Source organism: Stomoxys calcitrans, chromosome 2 (genome assembly GCF_963082655.1).
Source record: "Stomoxys calcitrans chromosome 2, idStoCalc2.1, whole genome shotgun sequence".
Taxonomy (NCBI): Eukaryota; Metazoa; Arthropoda; class Insecta; order Diptera; family Muscidae; genus Stomoxys; species Stomoxys calcitrans.
The window spans coordinates 105,902,685-105,916,477 of NC_081553.1; the positions used below are offsets into that span (position 1 = coordinate 105,902,685).

A 13,793-nucleotide genomic window follows, 5' to 3' on the forward strand; every position below is an offset into this window, starting at 1 on the left:
GCGTTTTATTTTTGCCCTTCTCGGCTTATCTTTTCAGTCCAAAAATAACACAAAGCAATTGTAAGGTCAATTGCTTAATCAAAATCAATATAAATTCATTAACAAGTAGGAGCAGTTGGCCAGCAACAAAAAGGCGAGGACACTATCTGTCAAAATCCGTGTTTGGTGCAACCCTTATTTTGAGTATGTTACTAGTTCGCACCCCTATTCGTTGTTTGCGTATGTCATGCATCTTAACTAACTCGTTGACAGAAAAAAATTTACTCAGCTGATTGCGATACACTACCTGTAAATGAATTTATCTTGCTCAAAATGTTTAAAACCCAAAGCTTTCTGTTGTTTGTGCAAGCATGCTGATGGTGTCAGCGTGATGTAATTGATACATTTATAGCATGTTTACATTGCAATCAGGATTCACTGAATTCTATTAGTGAATCCTGCATTGCAATAAGGCGAATTTAAAAATGTGTTTTTGTTTGCATTCAAACCCATACCACAACCATACTTAATTCTTGAAAGCAGTTGCATAATTTGGTACGTTTATAGATTATTCAGCGATGAAATCGGGTTTATTTGGTATTTAAAAATAAATCCTGCAAAAATGAGATTTATTTTTAAATGGTAAAATCTGCTAAAAAAAAGCAAAGGATTTAGCCCTTAAAATCCGTTTTCACTGCTCTTTAAATCCCTTTATAAAATCAGCTGGCGAGAGCCCTAAATCCGGATTTAATGAGCAGTGTAAACGGGGTTTTACATCTCGAAAAGACCGTAAATCCGGATTTAGTGGCCAATGTAAACATACTTTTATTCCCATATTCACAAAACTTAATGCAGGTTTAAAGTAGGTTTATTTGAGAGATTTTCTTTATAGAACTGTCAATTAAACATACTTTAAAGCGGTGATGGGCACACTAACACAGCTGAAAATACTAAATTGTGTTTGTGTGAGGGGGAGTTAAACTCGAACTATCAACTCAGTTAAGAAGCTATGTAAAATAACAACCATGCGTCAATAAAAAGAAGCCAAACGAACATGGCGATACAATTAAAGGTGGTCTCATTTGTACAACAAAACATATGGTGCAATCCGCCATTTTGCCATCGAGCTGATCGACGTTTTGCCAAAACACAGAAACAAATTTGTGTGCGTGTGTGTATATGTGTGCGTACATCAGCAGAGAATATGCGAGAAAGAAGATAACAACAAAGAGAATGCAAACAAAAATCTGACATCTTAATACCGTCAAACCTGGCCGGCTGTTAACAGCTGTTCGTGTGAGACCACCTTTTTAAATCCGTCTTGGAGTCAAAGTTAAAAGTTGTTTAACTTTTGCTTTTGTGGAATTTTTTGCAGAGTTGCATTTTTGAAGCGAGCACATATTCCGTCACAAGAGTGCGTGCGCTTTATGTTTTTGACATATAGAAATCCACCTTTAAGACGAAGTTACATACTATGCGCGCGCATTAAAAATACAACTCTGTCAAGAAATCCCACATAAGCAAAAGTTAATCAATTTTTAACTTTGACGCCCAAAAGCACAAGCAAAGTATGGACACACAGAACAACGCTCGAGTTCTATTGCTAAAGTTCAAATATTTTTAATATTTGCGCCTTGCTTTTGTAGGATTTGCTTGCAGAGTTGCATTTGTAATGCGTTCGCATTGTACGTAACTCCACCCTTAAGGCCAAATTAGAATGACCCTGTTGAGCTTTGGTTTAGGACTCGCGTTTCAAAAATGCAACTCTGTACTCAAATTACACAAAAGCAACGCGAAAAAGTTAAAAAAAATTCTCAAATTTGACGCTTGAAAGAAAACGTCATTCTGATTTTCCAAACATAAAGTAGTGTTTTTGGGTGTCAAAGTTAAAGATTGTTTAACTTTTGCGAGTTGCTTTTTACCATTTGTTTGCAGAGTTGCATTTAGCAAAGCGACGCTGCTCAACTCATTCTTTTTAGGCCTTAAGGGACTGCAGGTCTATGATCCCGCACATATATAATTTATTTTCCGTTGAACTTTACGTTTCAGTCTAACTCAGTTTGGCCCAGTGCTAACATTTGGTATTGAATAAACGTTCATTCCTCCATTCTATTTCAATTCTAAACAAAAGACTGAGAAAACAGTATATGTATCATTATCTATCCCTTTCCTTCCAATAGTTTCATTTCATTCGTTGGTTTTTCCAATAGGGGAATTGAAATTTTATTTTAATTGTTCTTGGACTCTTGGTCGGCACGCTCCAATCGCGCTCTATAAGTACTGGTGAAGAAGGTGAAATGTAGAACCAGACCCCCGATTATTTCGTTCGTTCGTTCGTTATTTTTTGTTGGAAATTTTAGTTTTTCTTTGCAAAAAAAAAGAAAAATAAACAAACAAAGAAAAGAAACAACCGTAAATGCGATACAAACATACGCGTGCGACAAAAGAAAAAATCACATTCTGGTAATTAAAAGTGTATAAACAAAATTCCTTCTCTTCTTAGTGCTGTTGTATGTGGTGTGTCTACGTCGACGTTGTCGTTGCGTTGTCGTCGATGACGACGACGTCAGTTAGTAGAGTATGTAATGTGAGAGGAGTAGCTCAACACTCGCTCTGTGAAATGCTAATAGATGTCTTTCAATTGAGCAAGGGGGTATAAGTATGGATATGTGTGTGTATATGCGTGTGGCTGTTGGCGCTGGAAGAATAATAAAAGCAAATGAAAAATGATGGTGGTTAAGTTCCCCTCATACATACGGCGATGACGAAGTGGAATCAAAAAACAAAATGCAAAGAAGAAACGATGAAATAAAACAAATAGTTAAACATGTTAACAGTGCTAAGTGTTTTCTTAAAATTCTTTTCCTCCACGAGAGAGTGTGGTGTTTAAAAAAACACAAGCCAAGAAAATAAAAAAAGTTCGTCCCCCTTTTGTTTGTTCGAATTTACGGAAATGGGGAACTAGCATAAAGTGTAAAGTTACCGCGAATGTCTGTGCTGTGTGTGTAAACTTGGTCAAGTACAAGCTGGTGGAGTGAATCTTCGAAAGAGGAAGAATGAAAGAATAAGTGAAAAAACGCCAAAATTGTAGTTAATAAGTGAGCCGCTTTCAGCTAGTTGCTGTTGTCAGCGTTAAGTTTGGTTTGGTTTTTTTTGTGTGAAAATTATTTTGCTGAACTGTCAGCGCAAATGTCTAGAAGATGTTTTATTTCTGTAAGAGTTCCACCGCAGCTATATGCCTCTTACCCTCCTCATTTACTTGTTAAAATCCTTGGATTTGGTGTTTGTGGCCGACACATTCTTATTGGAGGCTTTCTTTGGGCCAGGCATTTTTTGTTCTTTTGTTGTTGTTGTTGTTTAGACGCTCTGCTGCCAACAAATAATATAAGGGTGTGTCTTAGTTGTGAATGCCAATTCCAGACGGAATTCAATTCAATCTGATCTGGAGACTTATTGGAATTACTGATCAAAGATATTTTTTTATTATTGATTCACATTGCTTCTGGGAATTAGTTATCTGGTTTTGGGTTTCTAATAAAATTATTTTTTTTACAAAATAATTTTACTCTCATCTATCATGGCGAAGTTACAATCAAACTTGTTTGAACACTGAAGTGCAAAAATGGGGCGACAAATGCTATTGAATTTGGAGAATATATCTTTGAAATTTAGTTTTAGAAAAATTACTTCAAAGTGTGAGGGCGCACCGGTAGGCGAGTTGGTAGCGTGCTTGGATTACCAGTGCAGGGGTCGTGGCTTCGATTCCCGCCAGAAGCCTTGGTCTGTCGCTACTGTGATATGACAATGTACTTAAAATTGTCTATGTGAGTCTGTAAAGGACTGTCGCTCTTACCTAAGCTAACCTTCTTCGAAGTTAAGTCATTTGAAAGTGTTTATCAAAATGTTGTCTTTATAGAAAAATACCCATAAATTTTCTTTATAGAGAAACTTTAAAAAAATTGTCTTAATTTTGTCCGGGAAAGTTTGTCCTTAGAGAATATTTCGTAGATTTTTGGTCCTTAGAGAAAAATATGGCTGACCTGTATTGTTCGCAAAAAATCTAATTTTTTGCATAGCCCCTTATTTTGACCCCAGGAACCCGAATATGAAGTCCGTTTTTGGGGCTTGGACCCGCGGACCCCCATAGGGGCCAAAAAATACCCCTTGGAGGGAAGTAGTCCAGCCTAGGCAATATGGTTATCAAATGAAAGGTGTAGATTAGTAGATTACGAATTACAAACAAAGGTCGAAAATTTTGGGCCCGGGCCTTCCCTACAGGGTCTTGAGGATTTGGAACCCTCTTAAACCTAGGCAATATGGGTATCATATTATAGGTATGAAAGAGTAGATTACGAATATGCTAGAAATTAAGCTCTAGAAAGACTCTCAATTAAAACAAATACATATTTACAAAAAAATGAAAAATGTTTCAAAACAACTCGTTTTTTTTACAAAAAACTTTGGAAGCAAATAGTTTTATTTAAAATACTTTAGCTATTTTCCACGGTTGGATATATGGAGGAGGAGAAAATCACAAACCCGGCCCAAGGCAGTCACATTTTCCAACTTAGGAAGGCAGATAGAGTTTTATTTAAAATAACAATAATAATTCCGGGTTCTTCCCGGGTCAAAATGTTGGTCATTTGATTGCATATTCGTAATCTACTAATCAATACCTTTAAATTGATAAACATATTGGACTAGGTTGGACTACTTCGCCTCCAAGGGGGGTTTAAGGCCCCTTGGGGTGTCCCCTGGCCCGAGCCCCAAAAACGGACTTCATATTCGGGTTTTTGGGGTCAAAATTAAAGGGTATTCCAAAATGTAGATTTTTTACGAACTACCCCGTAAAATACAATTTGCCCTTAAGGAACATTTTATTAAAATTTTGCCTTTAGTACAAATTTCATCGATATTTTGGTTTTTTAGGTAACTTTCAGAAAATTTCTTCAAAGTTTTGTCTCTATAAAAAATTTTATTAAAATTTTGGCGTAAGACAAAATATAAATGGAATTTTTATCTTTGAAGAAAATTTTTATAAAATTTTGCCACAGGGACGCTCTGGCCACTAATTCGCCTTATCAAATTAAGCCGGCCTCCCGCTTAAACTCCCCAGTAAACCAAATTTCGGATGTCAGACTTTTCTTTGCAATTCTGTAATAATCTGAAAAGGTTTTGTCGGTTTTTTTTTCCGAATTTGGTTTGGTTTTCCGAGGGACATTTTTGAAAGAGTTCTGAATGTCTTGTCGCAGGAGTTTTTTTTTTTTAAATTTTTCGTCCGACAGTTCGAAAGGAATTCTGAACTATTCTTACAGTGCTTGTCCGTAGGAATTTCTTTTTCCGATAGTTCTGAAAAAAAATTCTCATTGATAGCTGACCGTCTTGTTGTAAATTTTTTTTTAAATTTTTTCTCCGACGCAGCGAAAGGAATTCTGAACGATTTCTGGACTGTATGTATGTAGGAATTTTTTGTTGCGACAGTTCTGAAAGAATTTTGAACGGTGTCTTAACATCCTGTCGTATGTCTTTTATACCCACCACCATAGGATGAGGGTATACTAATATAGTCGTTTCGTTTGTAACACCTCGAAATATTCTAAGTCCCCATAAAGTATATATATAATTGATCGACTCGACGTTCTGAGTCGATCTAGCCATGTCCGACAGCTCGTCCGTCGAAATCGCGATAGTAGTCGAACGCGTAACTCTAGCCGCTTGAAACATTGCATAGATACATAATATTGATGTAGATCGTTGGGGTTTTTATCCATAATACGATTAGAAATAGATACGGGAGTAAGGAAAAACATTCGAATTCTTTAGGAATTCTAGTATACTTTAGGTAAGACAAGTCGGAAAAGAAATTGAAATCACGCTACAGTCTTTAAAAAAAGAGATATTGAGCTGAAACTTTGCACAGATTCTTTTATGTCCATAAGCAGGTTAAGTTCGAAGATGGGCTATATCGGACTATATCTTGATATAGCCCTCATATAGACCGATACGCCGATTTGGGGTCTTAGTTCCATAAAAGCCACATTTATTATTCGATTTTGCTGAAATTTGGGACAGTGAGTTGTGTTAGGCCCCTCGACATACTTCTGCAATATGCACAGATCGGTCCAGATTTGGATATAGCTGCCATATAGACCGATCCGCCGATATAGGGTCTTAGGCCCATAAAAGCCTATTTTATTATCCGATTTTGCTGAAATTTGGGACAGTGAGTTGTGTTGGGCCTGTCGAAATCCTTCTTCAACTTGGCCCAGATTGGTCCAGATTTGGATATAGCTGCCATATAAAACGATCTCTCGATTTAAGGTCTTGCGCCCATAAAAGGCGCGTTCATTGTCCGATTTTGAAATGACAGTGAAATGGAAATGGCTACCAAAAAACCAATATTTGTTCTACAAAATTGAACAATGACTTGTACTTATTGGACCACTCAATGTCCGTGTCAAATTTGGACCAAATCGGACCATATTTCGATTAAGCTGCTTTGGAGGAATAAATTATGCATTTTTCACCGGATTATGACGAAAGGTGGTATACATATATACCCGAGGTGGTGGGTATCCAAAGTTCGGCCCGGCCGAACTTAATTTCTTTCTATTTTTTTAAAGCTCAATAAATCAAATAAAAGATGTTCTCAAAATTTTTATGAGTGAGATTTCTGGAAACCGTTTTAGTGTCTTGCTGCATTTGGTGGTTTCGATATAAAAAAAAGGAAATTTTGGCGATAAGCCTAATGCTTTTGCGATATTATGTCAATGTTATTAATATCCACTTTTCTTCGCCATGGGATTATGAAATATTAAGAAATTGGAATTAGAAACAATTTTTTTTTTTAAATTATTTTTTCAAAAAATTTTTAAAACAAAATTTTGCTAAAGAATATTTCTACGTCAGTGTAATGCTTTAAATCATAAAAACATGAAATTTCATGAAAATCGGACAAGGCCATCGAGGGTTAACACGATCTAAGCATGCCCGTCCGTCCGTTGAAATCATGCTGTAGTCTTTAAAAATGAAGATGTTGAGCTACATTTTTCCGCTGATCATTTTACCTTCCACCATAGGTTAGGGATATACTAATTTCGTCATTCCCTTTGTAAGTATTCGAAATATATTCTTGGTCGACTTGAAATTTTAAATCAATTTAGCAATGTCCATGTCTGTCTGTCTATCTGTTTGTCAAAAGCACGCAAACTTTAACCCATTAAATGCCCCCTTATTCCCCGATTGTTGAAATTTAAAACAGTGAATTGTTTAAGAGTTCTCGCACTTAACTCCGAATGCGTCGCTCCGAAAGGCTTCGGGTTTGCCAAGTTTATTGACCAAAGTCCTGTGGCATGCATTCACTGCCAAATCGTCTACTCTTTCATTCTCCTTACTCCGCTGTGGCTCGGCAGCCAAACGATACGGATATTGCCATATTCAGAGAAGGCGTTGATCTCCTTCTTACACTCCACGAGTGTTGGTGACCTTACCATCCTGGTTGTTAATGCCCTGACGGCCAGTTCGTACTGTTCGTAAATATGTTCACACTTGACTTCCTCGCGTTAACACCAAACTACCTCATGCAGGCAGTCGAAAACAGATCTCAGTCCCTAGGTTCTCAATGTAGACCCTCATGCCCTCACTGTCCTCTAGCTTTGATCCATCTGCGTAGCATGATCTCCCATATGGCAATACGAGAGTTCCGTCAAACCAAGACTGTGCCTTTGCCAGCAGTATATCACACTCGACCTCAGGTGTAGTCTCAGGTATCCGATCGGATATATCTCCATTCCTTCCAGGTTTCCCATCATTGCCTCGATTATACCGCGATGGTATGACCTGTTTCTATCCTCTACTCATTCTCCCATCGCCTTAGTCTCAAAGTGTATAGGTCGGATATCTAGAATAGCGTCCATTGCCCTAGTGAGCGTGTTCTCTGAACCTGTTGTATGGTCCTTATGTTGCCCTTTTTCTCCATAGCAGTCCACTAAACTACTGAGGTGAAAGTAAGTATTGGTCTAATCACGCTCCTGTTGAGCCAGTGGACTATTCTCGGATTCAGACCCCATTTTGAGCCTACGACCCGTCTTCATATTGCCCAACATCTGTGAGCTTTCTCAGTACGCTCCTGTGTTGTACACTGAGGCGGCAGATCTTGCCGATGAAGGACTTCATCGGGTCAATAAGGTACGTACAATCGGTTGCCATGGGATTGCCAGCTATTTTTTAACTGGGCGACTTGGGGTTGGAATTCCTAACTGCGGGTTTGATGATGTCACCTATTCCAACCTAATACGCTTCTGCAGGTTTATTTGCGACGACTGAGCGCATTCGTGTATATGCAGAACCTGTAACAGCGGCCTCACCGATATTATATTCACCTTCAGAATACAAAAATACTCGGCCTGAATTCATTACTGTTTAATTGTCTACAATATTTTTAATAATTTTGTGCGAATTTTCGAGCTGTCATTAGCTGTTGTAAAGAAATAAATATGGAAAAATCAGTAGTCAATAAATTCTTGTTCTCGTTTTGTAACCTCCTCCTTAGGATGGGTCATGACATTTTTAGCCGATCTAGTCATATTTGTCTGTATTTCCAAGGCCAATAACTTTCGAACGAGTAAAGCTAAACAAAACCTATAGCCGCTTAAATTTTTGCACGAATAGTTCCTTCTTATTGAAGCAGGTCGGTTGGGATTGGGATTGGAATCAATTCTGTCCATGTTTTGATATAACTGCCACATAAACCGATCTTCCGATTCGACTTCCAATGGCTACGACTTTTGATATGACCTCCAATATCCAATACCATGTATAAACTGATAGCGCTCAATAAATCTATATCTCGATTTTACTTCTCAAGGATCTACAGTTTGAAATTCTTATCCAAATGTTAAAAAAAAATCATTGGGCTTTATGCTTGACCTCACTTTATACCTTTTAATGCCTACCTTTAAAGTAAAGGTGTGCAAAAAACTTCCCAAACGCGATACTTGGTGGAGGGTATATAAGATTCGGCCAGCCCTAACATATCAAATTTTTACTTGTTTTAGATCATACATTTCTTTCAACTTAAGGCTTCATCAACATCTGTTAGCGAAAATATAATCTACGTTTTTGTATATCATCGTTCCCATTATTTCTCTATCCGCTTTCCAAATATCTGTGACAAAATCGTACATTAATGTTTTGTAATGCTTTAAGCCGTTACTTTACTTTTATGCTTTGAGGGTTATTAGGCGTTTTAATTTGTACAACGGAATGCGCATAAAAAACTTTTTTTTGCCCTTTACTGTAATCACAAGTCGTACACCTTGTGCTGCGTTCTCAAACACAATAACCTCTCAAGTAATAACAACAAACACATGAACAGCAACAAATACTCAACAACAACGCACACACTTGCTAGACACAATAGAATCCGAATAGCTAACTGCTTGCTAATACATCATCGGTTCAGCGATGGCGGTCGCTCGGTCAGCATTCGGGGCCAGCAAACGAATCAAACCCATCAAACAACATACTCACGGATTTTTAGAACAACCGACCGAATATAATGCGTGTGTGTATTTTTCTTTTTTGTTATTACTGGCTTTGCTTTGTGTGTGTGTGTGTGCTTGGTATGCTTTCTGTTGGGGTTGCTGTTGTTGTTGTGCTACTCTCCCTACGATGGCTACGACGACGACGACGACGACGTCATACCTTCACGTACAAAAATTCCGCCGCAGTTAATATGATGTTGTTTTTGTTCATTCTCTTTTGATTCCCTTTTGCTTTAATTTTTTATCATGTATTTTCTTTTTTTCGCTTTTAAACTTGGTTATGTCTTTTTGTTAGCCCAGTCAGTTTAAGTTCGCCGCTGCTGTCGCTGCTTTACTCTTATTTCTACATACATAAATACTTATGTAAATATGTGGGTATGTATGTACGCACAAATATGTGCCTTTGTGTATATAGGTAGATGATGTTGTGTCATTGAGATGGTTTACTTTGAGTTTGTTGTTATTGCACATTTTCTTCTGCTCTGTGTTTATCATTCCTATTTAGTTTTCTGCTTTGCTACTACGTTTTGCGGCTAAGCTTACGTTCTAACTTGATTTCCATCTGCTCATTCTTCGTCTTTCCTTCTACTTTCGGTTTTTGTAATGTTTCATCTGTTCTTCTTCTTCTTCTTCTGTAGACAAAACAAACATTTTATATATTATCTGTTGTTTTGAAGGAACCTTAATGCGTGTGTTTACTTTTTTTTTGGTTCTCTTTCTCTGCGCTATGGCTTTTGTGTGAGCAACAATTACCAGTATCACCAACAAATCTCAAACAGCATCATTAGTTGTCTACAATGAAGGTATATCCTACAAATGGCTTGCAGGTTGAGTGACTGGGCTTTGTGGCCAGGGGAAATATGTTTTATTTTTATTTTTGTTCCCTTGCCTCGGGAAGAAGTTGAACCCATACCAAATCAACCAACCAACCACACATCATTAATTTTAGATTGATATAAATAAATCAAAATGTGGTTGAATGATGTGCGCGTTGGTTTCTTTCCTTCCTGCTTTGAGGCATAGGCGAGAAATTTTACAATAAGCGAGCATCACTCTACAGATATGCGGGTACGCTTTTGTAAATAACTTTTGTGAGGTCAAAGTTGAATACATACCACAAAAATGATTTTTTGTTCTGAACGTTCTCAAATTCTTTAAAATATGTCCATATTTTTAATAATCATCGCAATTAAAGCAATTAAAAAAGCGATTAGTTAGCCAGGAAAGAATCTTGAGTGCCGACCTATCGGTAATGTTCCTATCCTTCTTGTGGCCTGCGAAATTAAATCCGAAAATCAGTTTATAGGTATGCAGGCTATTTTTATTAAGTCGCCCCGCAGACTATAGTTTGCACATACTGGCTTGTCTCCGTGCAGACGAGCTGATGCTTAGGCCTTATCACCTGGTCGCCTTAGGTTTTATATAGTTCAGCTAACAACTCATCGGCTCCTGCTGCCTTGCTGTTTTTTAGCTGGGCTACTGCTCCTTGGTCCGCATTGTGACTAGGCGGTATACATTCTATACCACCAACAGGGATTGATTCTGAGGTAACCAAGTCGCCGCCAATGTCGCACACAACTAGCTGCGAAAAATGTGCTGTAACCACATTTTCATGTGGAGGTGGCGATCCTCGTCAAGCTCCTGTAGGTGAGAAAGGACCGATCGTCACGAGAATAGTGTCCATTGGTTATTTTAAGGCGCCAATAACTCGCCTTGTCATATCAAGAATCATAGGCACTCAGTATTTGTGCCACCCGACCTCTCACTGAGACTCTCCGCTCGATACCAATGATTGTCCGCGACTGCAGTTACACCTTCTCTGTATGATGCATTGCACTATCCGCAAACTGTGGACGCGACCAGTAACAGCAATGAACACCACACAGATCGGACCTCAATGTTCTAGCTTGTGTGGTGCTCACAGCTACCCCGTGCCGAGTTCTTTGTATGTACAGGAGGTTATGTCTGTACCAAAACCATCGGTTTGATGTGAGATTCTTCTGTAAAATTTGGGGACTTTATTCTGACTACTGTACATCTCTTCTTTCTAAGTAACATACGTTTTTGCACTCTCCTTTTCTCCCGATGCCAGGCGGACATACTAACCTCTGCGTTACGGTGGCCTCCAATACACGTCACCCATACAAATAATTCGGCATCCAACATTTTATACCCGACCAAAAGGGCGTTTGGGCAATGTGCTCAAATACCATGGCAGTGTTGATCGTATCAAACATTTTCGAAAATTTGAGAGCAATGGAACAAAATCATTGAAACCTGAACTGAAACCCTTGAGGCCTCGGATACAACTTGTGATGGAAAAACTCGCCACAAGGAGCTCAACAGCGGTGATGGACGGAAGAACAATGGATAATATAGTCCACACTCTCTTTCCCCGATAAGATCGTAGAGAAGATAAAGTTTATGAAGAGTCCAGGAATGTAGCCCTCAACTTTTAGAGCAGAAAAGATGGAAACCGGCAGGGGTCATCGGGCAGATAGCTAAAAACAGGCCGGAATTTTTTCTGAAAATATTAAACCGGTGTCCATTGGAGGGTATTTTGGTGTTTTTCCGGAGGTGTGGAAAAGATAGAAGCTGGTGCTCATAAGTAAGGGCAAAGGTGGTCCAACATCCCCATCTTCACAAAGGTCACTATGTATGCTGGACACGGCTGGCAAGCTTTTGGAGCGACTTATATGGCCACGGCTCCAGGACTCCATAGTTGAAGAAAGTGGACTCTCAATGAGACAACATGGGTTCCGGACACGAATCTCCTAGATCGGAGCTATCAGAGATATGTTGGAGATAGAAGAGGCGGCTAGGTACATGAACCACTACTTCAGGCCGATTGTCCTCTTGGCCAGACTGGATGTGAAGAATCCATTCAATATCCTCAGATGGCCTGACGTTCTTCAAGCGCTCAGAGAGGACTTTAATATCCCGGCGTATCTGATGAGAATAAAGATAAGTTACTTGCATGGGGCGCCCCGGTAGCCGAGTTGGTAGCGTGCTTGGATTAACAGTGCAGGGGTCGTGGGTTCGATTCCCGCCAGAAGCCTTGGTCTGTCGCTACTGTGCTATCACAATGGACCTAAAATTGTCTAAGTGACTCTGTAAAGGACTGCCATTCTAACCTAACCTACTTGCATGAGAGGGTACTTATTTACAACTCTCACGATGGAACGAGTGAAAGAGCGGCGTAAGAATCCATACTTGGACTGGATCTTTGGAATGCCATTTACGATGGAATACTTCGAATAGAAATGCTAATCGGAACCTTTCTAGTGGGATATTCTGACGACATCGCTGCAGTTATCGCGACAAGAGAACCGGAAGGTGCGCAAACTACGCCAGGTGAAGCTAAGGAAAAAAACTGGCTGGACTCCCTCGGCTTGCAACTTGCCATGCAGTAGACGGAGTTGCTACTCCTAACGAGAAAAAATAGCCCAGTGGAAGTTGAATATGCACATAGACGACATACTGGTAAAGACCAAGAGATCGGTCAAATATCTGGGGATCCGATTAGAAACAAAGTTGTTCTATGCAGAGCAAATTCGGCATGCGACAACAAAGTCCGCGGGGAAAATGGCGCAACACAGTCTACGGATGGCAAACTTCAGTAGGCCTCTCCTGAGCAGGCGTGAAATCTAAATGAAGACATGCAATAGCATCCTTCTCTACGGGAGTGAAATGTGGGACTAGGCATTGCAGACAACATGCCGAGCGAAATCCCTGCTCTCGGTACAGAGGACGCTGGCTCTTAGGGCCATATCATCCTACCAGATGGTGGCAGAACCCGCCGCTGTTGTAATAGCCGGAATGGTTCCGAAAGACCTAAAGGCCAAAAAGCGAGCTAGGCTCTACACTGCGAAGTGCAACACTTGAAGAGCATAGGGTGAGATTAAAACGGATCATATAGGTGTAATACGACTATCGAGAGATGGTAACAAAGGTGGACAAATGAAAATCGGCCCAGGTGAACGCGACGACTAATACCCGATGTACGGATGTGGAGACATAGGAGGCACGGTGACGTCAACTATTACGTCACACTACTGTTGACATGAAAATGGTTACTTCTGGAAATACCTGCATGGAATGGGCAATGCTCCTCAAGCAGGTGCATTTATGAGGAGAGATGACAACAAAGGTGGACGAATGAGAATCGGGCCAGGTGGACGCGACGACTAATATCCGGATATGGAGACATAGGAAACACGTTGACGTCAACTATTATGTCACACTGCTGTTGAAAGGCCATGGTTACTT

The 13,793-nt window shown here is 39.4% G+C and overlaps 1 protein-coding gene across 14 annotated transcripts in view; it reads left to right on the top strand.

The window, feature by feature from the left end:
- Positions 1–2,215: 2,215 nt before the first annotated feature.
- Positions 2,216–13,793, top strand: part of LOC106081822 (protein lap4) — a 704,386-nt gene continuing 692,808 nt past the window's right edge. For all 14 annotated transcript variants that reach the window (XM_059364098.1, XM_059364099.1, XM_059364100.1 and 11 more), the window contains exon 1: positions 2,216–2,442. The gene's annotated coding sequence lies outside the window, so the exon portion shown is untranslated. The remainder of the gene's footprint in view (positions 2,443–13,793) is intronic.